The sequence below is a fragment of the Lissotriton vulgaris genome, chromosome 1_1 (assembly GCF_964263255.1).
Source record: "Lissotriton vulgaris chromosome 1_1, aLisVul1.2, whole genome shotgun sequence".
NCBI lineage: Eukaryota > Metazoa > Chordata > Amphibia > Caudata > Salamandridae > Lissotriton > Lissotriton vulgaris.
Window position 1 is genome coordinate 1,624,819,839 of NC_141685.1, and position 13,383 is coordinate 1,624,833,221.

The window sequence follows — 13,383 nt, forward strand, 5'->3', positions numbered from 1 at the left end:
CAAGCCTTGACCGAATCCTTGGTCCAACAACGAACTGCGAAGGAGCCCGCCAGGAGCTCCAAACAATTGATATGCAATCGTTGTTCTTCTGAAGACCAGGCGCCGCCGGTGGAAAAATCCCCGCACCGGGCGCCCCAGCCCGACCTGCTGGCGTCGGACTCTATGATCAGGTCCGGAGCTGAACCGAAGATTGCCCGACCATTCCATGCCTCCATGTGAGACAGCCACCATGACATTTCCTCCTTCACTTCGTCCGTGAGTGGGACCCACTGATCGTAACTCATCCCACGGCGCAGATGTTGCGCCTTCAGACGTTGGAGAGCCCTGTAGTGCAGTGGGCCCGGGAAAATCGCCTGGATGGAGGACGAGAGAAGACCCACCACCTTGGCGATATGGCGCAGGGACGTACGATCCCTCGCGATCGTCTGCCGAAGCAGGTGTCGTATCTTTGCGACCTTCCGACCCGGCAGGCTCAAGACCGCCTGCACCGAGTCCACCACGAAACCTAAAAAGGTGATCTTCTGAGTGGGAACCAAAACCGACTTGGAGCCGTTGACCACAAACCCCAGTCTCTGAAGCAGACCGACAGCTTGTCGCAGCTGGCCCGCCAACACCTCCGGGCACTGCCCCATGAGGAGGATGTCGTCCAAGTATACTAACATACGGACCCCCTGACTTCTGAGAAACTCCACTACCGGGTGGAGAACCTTCGTGAAGCACCACGGGGCCGATGAAAGACCGAACGGCAGCGCGGTGAACTCTAACACCTTGCCGTCCCATAGGAACTGTAGGAAACGACGATGAGGAAGGTGGATGGGGACGACCAAGTAGGCGTCCTTGAGATCCAGTCTCACCATCCAATCCCGAGGGAGGAGTACGTCTCGAAGGAGGTGGATACCCTCCTTTTTGAAATGACGATAGACCAACCACCCATTGAATTCTTTGAGATTGATCACAGGTCGCTTGCCCCCATCCGTCTTGTCCACTAAAAAGACGTTGCTGAGGAACCCGTGTGGGTGGCGCGTTGATAGACGGATGGCCCCCTTGCGCAGCAAGTCCGAGACCTCCCCGTCTATCAACTGCGCGTCGGACTCCGAAAAGACCATTGGGCGCGGGGGCCTCGCTTGCGTGGGCTGGTCGTAAAATAATATGTGGAACCCTCGTACAGTTTGCAAGACCCAAGCGTCGGCAGTGAGCAATTCCCACTCCCCGTAAAAGCTTGCCAGCCGCCCCCCAATAGGAACTTGATCCAAACAAAGGACACTTACCGGGAGCATTTCCTTGTCCGGAGTTCTTCCTGAACCCTCTGCCGCCGAAGCGTTGCCCTCTGGTGGGGTAGAAGTTGGTATAGTTGGCAGAGGTCTGGTATTGACCTCATCCGGAGCCTTGTCCTTTATTATTGGCCTGCTGGCCACGGCCGATCGCGCGGCCCCTACCGCGACCGGCCCCTCCGGAGAAACGCTGGTGAAACACCCTCTTCATGCTGGACTGGGCCTTATCCAGTGACGTGAACGTGTTCACGAACTTGCCCAGTTCCCTGATGAAGGGTTCGCCGAAGAGGCCCCCCTGGGCCACAGCACCCGCCTCCGACGAGGCCAGGTCCCCCAATTTCGGGTCCAATTTGATCAGGAGCGAACGCCGCCTCTCCGTAGACAGGGCACAGTTGGCGTTGCCCAAGAACACTATCACCCTCTGGGCCCAATTCGAAAGCACCTCCGGGGAAATGACGGTGCCATTCGCCCTAGCCTCCTCCGCCATGTCGAGGATCTTCGTGGCGGGCCCAACCGCATCTAACAATTTGTCCTGGCAGGCCCGCCAGGACCGATCGATTCCCTTCCTGGGGTCCTTCATAAATTTCGCCAGGAAGGTGGCCATCTTGGGATCCAATTCCGGGGTCATGGCCATTTTCCCCTCCAAAGTTGGCCGAGGGCACTCCCCACGCAGGCAACCCCTCGCCTCCTTCTCCAGGGGCTTGCGCAGCCTGCCCGCTACAAATTTCACCACCGTCTCCCCCGGTGTCCAGGCCGCGGAGCGGGGGTGGACGATCTCGTCCGGGTCCAGCATGCCCGACTCATCACGAGGCATCTCCTTAGCAGAGGCTGCCGGAAGCCAAGATCTGGTCGACTCCCCGTCGTCGTCGGTGTCCGGAGAGTCGTACACTGGAGAGGCGGGGGCCGTAGACACGTCCCCCGAAGCACTAGGGTCTACCAAGGGCGCAGGGGGCACGCAGTTGCCTTTGCCAGGAAGGCGTCCCGAAGACGCTCAAACGCGCCCCTGTCCACACCTTGGGCCTCCGATGACGGCCCCTCCTTACAAGGCCTCTTCGGGGCGGGTGGCAACCCGCCGGACGTCCCCGGGAGATCGGGGATCGGAGGTACATGCGCCGATGCCAGCTTCGCGCATTCTTCCACGATGCGGGCGGAAAGGCGGTCTTCCATGGGGCCTACCACCTCCGTCACGCAGCGGTAAATCGAATTGTCCACCGCCTGGTAGAATTCGTCGTCCTGCAGATAGGGGTAAGGTTCCTCCTCGTAGTCCCCTTCCATCCTAGAACCAAGGGCAAATCTGGGGCACCCTGTAGGGCGGCAGTCGAGATAGAACTCGGATATGGGCAGGCCAACCGGCTGCGATCACGTTTTTGGCCAACAGACGTGGCAGGTGGGCTGCACCAACCCCCAAGCGCGCAGACCCTCCTCGCCGGGACCGGGTCTCCGCACCCCTCAAGCGCGCTAAGCCACACTTTGAATAAAGAGGTGCACAAAGGCCACCCGAAGGTGGTTCGCGCGGTCAGAGCCGCAATACAGACCCCAACGGGGCGTCAGAAGCAGGAAAGTACAGACCCGGGGCACCAGGTGTCAGAGGGGTACGCGAGGGCTGGCTCCTGCGCAAGCAGACTCCACGGCGCGGCTCCTGGCACTGCGGAGGCGCGCCGAAGGGTCGGCGAGACGACAGGCCGCCCCCTGGCGGTCTACTCACGCACCGCACTCAAGCGGGAAAGAAAGGTCGCGTAGGAACGAAGAACGTTCCCGCGACCGGGGACTCTGTAAGGGAATAAACCATGCAGTGAGTCCCCCAACGATCGTACACAATACAATCAGCAATATTGAAAAAGGAAAAAACATGAAAAGCACTTATCTGGCTGCGGGAGCAGCGAAGAAAGAGGAGGAAGAAGACGAGAAGTCCGGATTTATAGTGGTGATGGACAGAGTGGAAGGACTATGGACTATCATTATACAAAGAGACTCTTGGGAGTTGTTGTTTGATTTGTTGAACATTCCGTCAATGCTTTACGTTTAAAGCATTTTTTTGTTATTATTATATATCTTTTCCTAAGCTGCTGTGGAGACTTTATGTTAATAAAGCGAAGGAAGATATAGCATAATCTGAAGCCTCCGGTCCTGACATAGAATTACACTTCACACGCCTTGCGTTAAGATATTATTATTGGTTGCACTCAGGAGATCTGAGGAGGATTTCACTCCCAACGCTGTTAGCGCGCTGATGTACTTCAAATTCAATATGCAGTTGCAGTGACAATATGTCCACTGTTACGCTCACTTCACCTCAAATCAGTCACCTTGGCTCTTCATAGTCTTGCGCAGATTCCAGCATTAAGTAACTAGGGTTCCTTACGTCTCCTTATCCTTTCACACGATAAACCCCAGTCCACTTTTTATACACTGGCCACGCTTCTTATGGATCACCTCCAAGGTTCACATTTCAACTTCAAAATTGCGGTGACAGCGATTAAAATCGTTCCCTGCTCCGCTCAAATCACCTTATTCTTCTTAAACTGCTCACCTCATGAACTTGCGCAGATTCCAGTTTTCTTAACTTGGGTCTTACTTTTCTTCAGTACTTTAAAAATTCACAAAACGCCCATATTTCATTCAGAAACCACTGGTAAAATCACTTTGCATTAAGTCCAAGGGAATTATTTCACTTCACTCAAATTTCAAAATGTGCCGGTAATCACGGAGGCTGCTTATTTTCTTCAACTCATGCACGTTTAAAGATGACTTCTTTTTAAAAAAAATTCTCACGTGGTGGGTTCTCCGGCGTGCCGTCCTCGTCGCCAAATTTGTAAAGTAACACACAGTGAATACTTGAAGAGGTTACTTTATTAATTGTAAATACGACACACCGGGCAGCGCTCCGGTAACTAGCTCAAACTCATTGACAGCTGCAACTGTCACTTTAACTGGATTAACTGTCAGATAAGCCTACACGCCATCTCACGTAAGGTATGCTAATGGGGTCGCGCGGCAGGACGGAAACAAGAAAGGGACAATACAAGAGGGAAGGGTACCTACGTCACAAGTATGCAAATGTAGCGCCGCGCGGGAGGGACAGGGACAGGAACAGGAAGGGTGAAAGCAGATTAGTAAGAGTGTCATCGTAACAGCTCTGCTCAGTTTTTCCTGATTTCTGGATTTCCAGTGATTTTTTTTTTCCTCTATCATTCCTTCTTCTGTGTGAAGTTCTTGATATCTTCATGGCAGATGCTCCTAAGAAGGGCCTTTTTAGGTCCTGTGCTTCCTGTAGTGAAAAGAGGCTTCATGTTGATGACCAACATAAAGATTGCCTCTACTGCCTTTACCTAGATCATTCCTCAAAGACTGTAAGGTATGTCGTACCTTTTCTTCAAAGACCCTCAAAGACGGGGAGGGACGCCTTTTAATTTACAAGGTCCCAGCCATCTCATCCATTCTATAGGCATAGCGGGAGAATACAGCAATGCACCTGCCTGATTCTGCAGGAGCCAGTGCCATGCATGCCTAGTAGCGTTTAAAGAGTCTACGATACTTGTCCTGCGGTTGACCGGCTCCATAATTATCGCCGGCAGAGGGATAGGTTCAGCGAAAAGTCTCCATTCGTAGGTAGGGGATGTCAGCCCCACCGTAAATCCAGGCATGGAGTTGGGCTCCTTGCGCCGCCCTATAATATAGTTCGAAGTCCGGAGCTCCCAGACCCCCCAAATGGTACGCAGTGTGAGCACTCCCCACTGGCCCCTAGCTTGCTGACCAGCCCAAGGCAGTTTTAACATAGATTGCCTAAGCCTGTGAAAGAAAATGGATGGCAGCACCAAGGGAATGCTCGTGAAAAGGAATAGGAGTCTGGGCAGAACTACCATCTTCATGATGAAAATACGCCCCATTAAAGACAGTGGTAAGCGGCACCGTAGGTCTACGTCGTCTTCCAGCCTGGCAATGGGCGTAACATAATTCTCTCTGAAAACTATGTCCGCATCAGTATGCAGTCTGGTGCCTAAATACCGCACAGAGAACTCAGTCTATTGCAACAGATATTCCATGGCAAATGCAGTAGTGGATGGCATAAGAGGGAACACAAGCAATTTTTCCCAATTAACCCTAAGGCCCGACAACGCTCCAAAGCGAACCACTTCCCTGATAACTGAGCCCAAGTTGTCCTCAGGTTCTCTCACATACAAGAGCGTGTCATCTGCATAGGTTGATACTACTATTCTATACGTTGGAAAACCGATACCATTGTTACCATTATACTCCCGCAGGGCGCAAGCCAAAGGCTCTGCCACCAGAGCATATAACAGAGGAGACCGGGGGCAGCCCTGCCTGGTGCCTCTGGTAATATTAAAGGGGGCCGTAACTAGGTCACCAATTCGCACACGAGCGGTGGGCTTGTAATATAAAGTCCCAAGCAACTGCAAGAAAACCGCCCCAAGCCCCATTCTAGTCAGCACCTGCTTTAAAAAACGACCACTTCACGGAATCAAATGCTTTTTCCATACCTTGAAAAACAGCTACCCCTTTGTTTTCCTGACGGACATGCTGCATCGTGCCAAACACCGTACGGATATTATAAGTTAAGTTTGTGGATGGAATGAACCCCGCCTGTTCCGGAATAACCAGGATATGAGACATCAGAGCAAATCTAGTACCCAATATTTTCGCAAATATTTCCGTGTCTACATTAAGAAGGGATAGTGGGCGAAACGAACTACATTATTCTAATGCCTTACCCGGTTTAGGGATGGCAACCAATAATGCCTCCCTCATAGATGGGGGCGTGATGCCCGTTGTACACATATCATAGAACAGAGCAGCAAGGTGTGGTAGCAATTGCTCTAAAAACATCTTGTAGAATGCAACTATCAAGCTGTCTGTCCCCGAAGCACTACTAGCTTTCATGCCTCCCAAAGCGTCAATGATCTCATCCCTCTCTATCGGATGCATTAGGAGTTCCCTGCGCGAGACTGGAATAAAAGGGAGTTGAATATGCTCCAAATACTCCACAATCTGGTCTGCGGACCCTGCAGACCGTGACCGGTATAGGTCAGCATAATACTGTCGGAAACGTTACGCAACTGCCGCCTCTTCCGTCAATAACTCACTGCTCTCCGCCTTAATTTCAGTTACCGGAGTCCTACCACGCCGCGCTTTCATTAGTCGCGCCAGTACAGACCCCAGCCTTTCTCCCTCACCATATGAGCGTGCTGTAGCATACTTGCCCAGGTGTTTCACTTCACAATCAGCAGCAGCCTGATATTCCTCAAGCAGAGTCTTAATCTCCCTAGCTAAGGTTTCATCACCCCCAGCGAGCCGCTGCTGCTCTAGGTGTTTTAATTTACCTTCTAGGTCAGTCAGTCTTACAAATAGCCTTAAGCACACCCAAATGCTTAGCCATTGCGATACCCCTAATGTGCACTTTAAACGTTTCCTAGACAGTCTGGAAACTATTTACGGAGCCAATATTAGTGTCAAAAAAGGTTTCAATGGCGTCAGCCATCTCCTCCTTAAATACTGGGTCCAATAAGGAGTATGGAGGGAACCGCCACGTAAACGGCGTCAGGCGCTCACTAGGGGGTTCCTATAAGAGCAGTAGCGATGAGTGGTCCAACAGTGTGCGCGGCAATACCATACACTGTCGTACCAAATTAATCAGTGTAGAAGACACCATCCAATAGTCGATACGTGTGTGTATGTCATGGTGCGCCGAATAATGTGTATAACCTCCTCTCACTCCATTCCTCGTTCGCCACACACATCCAAACACACCGGAACTTCCTCCAACTTTCTCGCAGCCACCACTGGGCTTCTAGATGGGCCAGCTGACCTATCCATGTCCGTGTCCCTGCCCAAATTAAAATCCCCCCACCCCCTCTTCCCCCCACAGGATCCCAGAATCCCCAATAATCCTAGCAATCTCCCCAAAGAATTCAGGGCAGTCATAGTTGGGTCCATATATATTAAGAACGAGAAGGTCCAATCCCTGACCTCGACACCTAGATACGACATGCCTGCCCTCTGGATCTTCTCGAAGCAAGGTACGTTTGAGTGACGACCTGGGATTTATCCAGTTCAGTACCCCCCTGGCATGTGTAGTGAATCCCGCCGAATTAACATTACCCTCTAGCCCTCTGGACCTCAGCATACAGCTCGTTTGCGGTAGGTGCGTCTCTTGTAGGAGAGCCAAATCAACATTCTTCCTATTGAGGTAGTTCAGGACCTTCCTAAGCTTACGGTGATCGCCGAGTCCACTAACTTTCCATGACGTACACGCATTTCCCCCACCCGCTCCCGAGCCTCTTGCAAATCACATGGCATCAATAACGTAGGTAGTGCATATTGTGCAGCTAGCAAGTTTGTGAACTAGCGTGTAGTGCATCGGCGGCTTAATAAACAACCAGCAACCAGAACAACCCCCCATGATAAACTTCCCGCCCCCCCCCCCCCACTCCCCTCCTACAGCAGACCTCCCACAACATGGCCGCATGAAGTCCAATCCCTAGTCCTCGTCTCCCCATACCCACCAACCTTTAACCCCTTCGAAGGAGAGAGCAACAACAGTGCCAGGCATACGTGAGCTGAGGTATCCCCTCGTGCCTAACTTCTACAGAAACCAACAGCAATTAGGACTGCCCCTAGCCCCAATGTGTCATCACAAAAACCATTTTCAGCATCAGCAATTAAACAACCAACCCCCCCACAAGCATATCGACAGTCCTCCATGACGCTCTACAAGTTATTGGTCACTGCTTACGCTCATAGCGGTGCCCCAGAGTTACCGGACTCAGTATTAGCTGTATGAATACTGTTGTTATGAGGCGATCCCAGTTAATACGCAGAGGCAAATTCCCTTATTCACCGCCTCAATGGTAACAGGTGGGGGTCTGCAGCATATCTACTATAACCAGGCATTACATTGACTTTCACCATAGTATCACATACCTGAAAACGAGAACCCCCCCACACATAGTCCTCTCACTCCACTCCTCGTTCGCCACACGTCACACACATCCAAACACACCAGAACTTCCTCCAACTTTCTCGCAGCCACCACTGGGCTTCTAGATGGGCCAGCTGACCTATCCATGTCCGTGTCCCTGCCTAAATTAAAATCCCCCTCTTCCCCCCCACAGGATCCCAGAATCCCCAATAATCCTAGCAATCTCCCCAAAGAATTCAGGGCAGTCATAGTTGGGTCCGTATATATTAAAAACGAGAAGGTCCAATCCCTGACCTAGACACCTAGATACAACATGCCTGCCCTCTGTATCTTCTCGAAGCAAGGTACGTTTGAGTGACGACCTGGGATTTATCCAGTTCAGTACCCCCCTGGCATGGGTAGTGAATCCAGCCGAATTAACATTACCCTCTAGCCCTCTGGACCTCAGCATACGGCTCATTTGCGGTAGGTGCGTCTCTTGTAGGAGAGCCAAATCAACATTCTTCCTATTGAGGTAATTCAGGACCTTCCTATCGTCCAGTGCAAGAATTCAGTCCTGTTCGTCTAGCGCAGCCCCCTCCGACTCCTCCGGCTGCAGTCGTTCCGGGCTTCCTTTCCGTTCTTTCGCCCAGCTCTTGATGGCTTGTTGCAACACCTTAGAGTCCGTGAAAATGTACGATTTCCCTTGTCGCTTTACCCGCAGCTTTGCAGGGTACAGCATGGCGTAGTCCACACCCAAATCTCGAAGCTGCCTCTTGAGTGGTACGAAGTGTCTGTGAGCCTCCTGCACTCTGGCGGTGAAGTCAGGATATAGAGAGAGTTCCGACCCCTCATATCTCAACGTTTTCTTCTCCCTGGCAACACGGAGGGCCGCATCTCGATCCCTGTAGTTAAGTAACTTCGCTATAATCGGACGCGGCGCCACACCCGGCGGAGGCCGAGGCCCCAGTGCCATGTGCGCTCTCTCCACCACAAACATTGCCGAAAAAACATCGTCACCCAACAGTGTCACAAGCAATTTCTCGACTAACTGTTCCATATTCCCTGTAGCCGCTGATTCCGGATGGGCAACGAGATGCAGATTATAGCGCCGGAAATGCACCGTCTTGTCCTGGAGGACGCGTATAACCTTTCCCAGTTGCTTATGGTCGGCGTCAAGGGTGGTATGTGCCTCTTCTACCTCCGTTATGCGCCTTTCAGACATATCCAACCGTTCAGCGTGCTGATCAAGGCGCTCTGCCATTCTATCCATCCTATATGTCAGGGCGTCCATTTTGGTGTGCCCAAGGGTGTGATGCCACTTCGAAGAGACTTCTGCATCGTTTTCAGGATAGTTCATGAGTCCGCTTCTGTATCCTCTTGCTCTGGCGTCGGCACTTTATCACCTCCATCAGGAGCGTGGTCCTGGGCTTTGAATCGCTTCTGGTCAAAGGCCAGCTTTGTCTGGGTCTTATCTCCCTTGCCCATGGTTACTGGGAGTGCCTACTCCCACTGGCTGCCGACCGTCGCACTCGTTCTCCGACCTGATTGTAAGTCAGGATCCTATATTGGATTGCAAAGTCACGTCAACTGTTATGGCCACCCACGACCAGCAGCCTTGTTCAAATAGGAACACTCTTCGCAGTCCCAGCAAAGTCCTGTGAGATCACTAGCGCCCGATGATCAATGGGACACAACAACCTCCGACATCCAGCAAGGAGCGCTCCAATGATATAGGTCCAATGTCTCTACACACATTCAGTAGGCCTTCTACCTGCCCCGGCCGGCCACTTATCCAAGCAGGTTGTAAATTATAGGCGTAGTCAGCAGCTCCCAATCTGCCACACAGCCAAGCCCCAGGGGGTGCGGGATTACCACCACTCCAAAAGAATTTAGGGCTATTAACTCAAGTCTCAGCCTCCAGCGATTATGCAAGCAGCCCAGGGGGATTGGGAGGTCGCGACCAGCCGCTCCACAAGATCGTACCTCACACTATGCTGCTTGACCCAGGTGATCTATAGCCCCGGGGAGCGCAGGATTGTCCCAGAACTGCGCGCCCTCACTGCTGAGCAGTTCATAGTCCTTATCTGCCCTCTAAGCTGCCGTTGCAGTTCCAGTTAGTGTTTGGGGCATATGCCTAGGGCCCCAGCCCCTGACGCCCGTGCGAGCAGCGCTGCAGGTGGGGGGGGGGGGGGATGGGGGGGGGTGCACGAGAAGCAGACTCGCCTGCCCGGCTCCCTCGCCGCTCGGCAGAACCTAGGCAACCCCGGCGGGGGTCTGACACCGCCCCACTTGGCCGGGCCTCATGGCGCCTCACCGTCCCAGCAGCTCCTCGGATCGGTCGTTCGCAGGCTTCTCGAGGACTCCGCCGTCCCCCGGTGCGCCCCCTCCAGCCACCAGCTCAATCGGATCCCCCGCAGGCAACAGCGTGGCAGAGCCCTGCCCGCCACAGCACCAGGTGCAAAGTCCGGCTGCATGCCAAGCGACGCAGCTCGGCCGCAGCAGTCACTGTGGGAGGGGGATCGGCGGCCCAGTCACTGCGAGATCTTCCACAGCAATGTCTCACTTTGCAGGCTGCCACTCCTGGATCCAAGCCGAACGGTCGCCTCTGCACCTCTTCCGAAGCATCTGGGGCTGTTGTGAAGATGAAAAAAAACTGCTGTAGCTGAAGGATAAGTGACGGATAGTTAGATGACTCGGCGGAGCTCCGGGCTCAGGCGGCCATCACACTCCCGAGCTAGCTCCGCCCCCATTACTTTATTTATGTACCGCTGACTCCCATCCAGACGGCGGGGAATGATTCAGGCACGTGAATCTATGAAAGATACCAGTACTGGATAACTGCAGTTACAGGTAAGTAACGCATTTCTTTTTCACACAATCATAATCAATCCTTGATTATCACTCTCTCCCTCATAACTCATTGCTTTTCTATATGTCTCGATGCTTTTTCTCACTGTCATTTGTGATTTCTTGTTTTTGGTGTGGAGTGTCGTCATCTGCAATGGGAAGGAAATAATATTTTTCTTTTGATCCTTTACAACAAACTCCTGTCATTTCAACATCCATTTTTTTAAAATCAGTAATTTGTGATTTAAAGGCATAATATCACTCCTGTGTGATGTTTCCAGTGACATTAACTGAAAGTGACCGATTATTTGATTCCCATTCTGAAACCTTTAACAGAGAATGCTGATTTAGTCATGGAAAACGAGTAACCACAATAACTAGCACCGCTAATGGCAGTTGATCTGACCTCTTTGGATGCTTTGTGGGTGTGGGGTATTGAGGATAGGCGAGTTGACGAGTTCACACATGAGGCAATGGGTGGAGGCAGGCATGGGACCTGCAACCATAGTCCGTCATCAATGAACTTGCTCACTGACCCTTGCATTTATGCTCCCACCCACCACTTGCACATCTACGTTGACACAGACTTAAATCAGTGGAGACAGATTTTCATTTATGGGCCTGGTCTCCATGTCTTCCAGTTTGGGAAGAAACAGCAAGTGCCACTGATGGGTTTAATGTACTGTTTCCATACAACCATACGGTTCGTGTCAATTATAGGACTGTTTGTACTATCCAGTGAGATATGCTTTCTAAAACGAGGCAGTACAACAGTGTCTCTCTCTCTTTTTTCCCTTGACTAGATTCACTCTTAAAGTTATAATTCAATTCAATTCATCATCTTCCAAGTTCACATATAATTCTATATGCAACCCCAAAATCAACAAGTGAGTGTTTTTTTTTATTTTTTTAAAAAAGGCTTTAAAACAACTTAGTGTACTGTAATTAAACTTGCAGAAGAATCAGAAATGTAGTGTAGTTTGCCCAGTCCAGCCGTCACACGCGCATGGCAAAGAATCAAGATGGGCATAAAACCAAGGGAGAAACATAATAAAAATGTCACTGTGCCGGCCCTTAAACGGAAGAGGAGACCCCGCTCCCAACGGCCATAGGTTTATTGAGATAATGCATATTCTTGAAGGACATAAAAGTGGCTACGGTCGGTTTCCTGGATTCCCTATCAAATCTTTCCTTTCTATAATCCATATACAGTGCCGATCTGAGGTGTTTTTTACTTGCAGTGTCTACCTCATGTGGGCTATCAAAGATGTGTACTGTTTCCATGCAACCATACGGTTCTTGCAATTCACCGGACTGTTTGTACTATCCAGTGGGATATGCTTTCTAAAACGAGGCAATACAACAGTGTCTCTCTTTTCCCTTGACTAGTTTCACTCTTAAAGTAATAATGAGGAAGAGTACAGGAAAGGGAATGTATATCCATGGCAGATGGAAACAAACCTGTAGCGAGTTAAGTGCTCACCGTTGAGTTCTATTTATTATTTACAGGCCTCGGGCTCAGATCTCAGCACGGTCAGCGTTGCCTTTCAGCCTTCTAGGGTTAGTAAATTGGGTAACATTTTAAATTGTGTATACAAGTGGTTGTATGTGCTTTGGGTAAAAGCACTCTTTAGCTGAGAGGCTATTATCATCATTTTACATCAAAAGGCTGTTGAAGGGATGCCTTGCTCTGCTCCGTTTGTTGTAGGCTGCATATATCAGAATGGGAACCCCCTGTCAGAACAGGTGCAGCAGCAGCTGGAGCGTCCATTTCCCACTGCAATGTCCATATAAGAGTAGAACGTAACCCCACCACTGCCCCTCTCACGTTGGGTAAGGTCAAGGTTAAGCTGTGACCCTGGCATTCTCAAGCTTGTCTATATTCTCAACAGGGCGGTCCAGGATGTCGACCATGGTCCATCAGCGCGGTCACAGGGTTCTGCAGCTGACTCTCGCAGTCCTCAAACCGGATGCGGTGGCACACCCTCTCATATCAGAGGTGAGTAGAGTACTGTGAACGGCTGCTCCTTTCCTCCACATCGACATCCCGTCAACATGTTTTAGGTCTGCCCTAGAGACAGCCTTATTTATATTTACTTACTGTAAACAAAAACTAGCAAACCATAAATTACTAGGTAAATTGGCTTAGGACTTGTAGTGACAGCATTTTTCTTGCTCACATATGCAAATCTGCCTAAAAGGAAGTTCACGTGAATACATTAGCTTTTTGGGTCGTGCTTCTTTTAATTATTTATTCTTTGCTTTTTTTTGTCATCTTCACTTATTTAAATTCGGTCTTTAAGTTACAGCATTTCAAACTATGCTTCTTTAACTGTTCAAAGGACA

General features: G+C 50.9%; 1 long non-coding RNA gene across 1 annotated transcript in view; it reads left to right on the forward strand.

Annotated features, from left to right (window-relative positions):
• The window catches only part of LOC147750924 (uncharacterized), an 83,241-nt gene that overhangs the window by 31,435 nt on the left and 38,423 nt on the right, over positions 1-13,383 (forward strand). The window contains exon 3 of the long non-coding RNA XR_015295344.1: positions 12,930-13,036. This is a non-coding gene — a long non-coding RNA (uncharacterized LOC147750924). The remainder of the gene's footprint in view (positions 1-12,929; positions 13,037-13,383) is intronic.